We start from the raw sequence: 1,274 nt of genomic DNA, 5'->3' as shown, positions 1-1,274 counted from the left end.
ATCTTGTATAAAATATTTTTTAAAAATTCATACTTCACCCTCTCCCCCACCCCAAACCACCCACTCATTCTCCCAAAAAAAAAAAGATATTATTTTATTTTTTTTTAAAATAAAAATTCTACCCATCCTATTTAACCCTCCGCTCCTAATTTTGTGTTTTTTTTTTTACATTTTTCTCGTTTTGTGTTAGATATGTACATATATTTTTAGAAAAAAATTTCTACTTGTGTACCGTATATAACATAAATAAAAAATTTATTTTAAAAAAAGTCTTGCGGCGACAAGTAAAAAAATATTTTCGATATGTATATATCTAACACAAAACGAGAAAAGAAAGGTAAGAAAAATATTTTACATTTTATTTTATAAAAAAACTATTTTTTTTTTGAGATAAATTAATTTTTTTATCTTTAATTTTAACTAATACTAATATTTATTTAATTTGTTTCGGCATAAATATGAGATCGGTTGCCACGTTTCGGCATGCTAACTGTTTGGGTTCCATGAGAGGACCAATGGTTTGACATAAAATGTGAAGTTGTTCGTTGTTCATAAATGTTGATGATATTGTATATGTTGATATGTATGGATGTGATTAAAATGTTGTTTGACTTGTTTATGTTGCACTAGTGGGATAGCCGCGTGATCCTACCAGTACACTGTGATTGTGTACTAATTTTGCACTTGCTCTTATTTTTGCTGAGTACAGTGCATCTTCAAGCGGCTACTGACAAACCTCGCTTAGAAGATCAGTGATCGTTCGAATTCAAGGGTGAGCCAATTCTTCTGGGCTGCCATGAAATTCTCTTTCGTCTATGTCCACCATTTCCGGACTTAGACATTTGTTTTAGTTAGTTCATTAGGATGGGGTTGTATCCCTTTTGTTTAGACTTGGTTCATTGTTAGATGTTTTGGTACATTGACTTTCAGGTTCTAGGTTATTTCTTCCGCATTATTTAGTTCGTTGTTAGACTTTTGTTGGAGTTTATGGGAACTCCCTATTTATTTCCTTACTGTTTGATTTAAATGCCTTAGTTTTTAGATTATTTACTTGGTTGGGTTGTAGTAGTGGTTCTCCCACCGGAAAGTTAGTGTGGGTGCCAATCACGATGGTCTGGGTCGTGACAATAAAATAGTTTGACATAAAAGCGGTAATCTACACTTAGGGTGTGTTTGTTAGGAAGGAAAATATTTTCCTAGAAAATATTTTCGTGCAAAATAAGTAGATTTTTGACTTATTTTCTCATGTTTGGTTGGTGAGTAGAAAATATTTT

The sequence above is a fragment of the Solanum tuberosum genome, unplaced genomic scaffold (assembly GCF_000226075.1).
Source record: "Solanum tuberosum cultivar DM 1-3 516 R44 unplaced genomic scaffold, SolTub_3.0 scf00159, whole genome shotgun sequence".
In the NCBI taxonomy this organism is placed as follows: domain Eukaryota; kingdom Viridiplantae; phylum Streptophyta; class Magnoliopsida; order Solanales; family Solanaceae; genus Solanum; species Solanum tuberosum.
Note: the sequence above shows the minus strand (reverse complement) of the source record.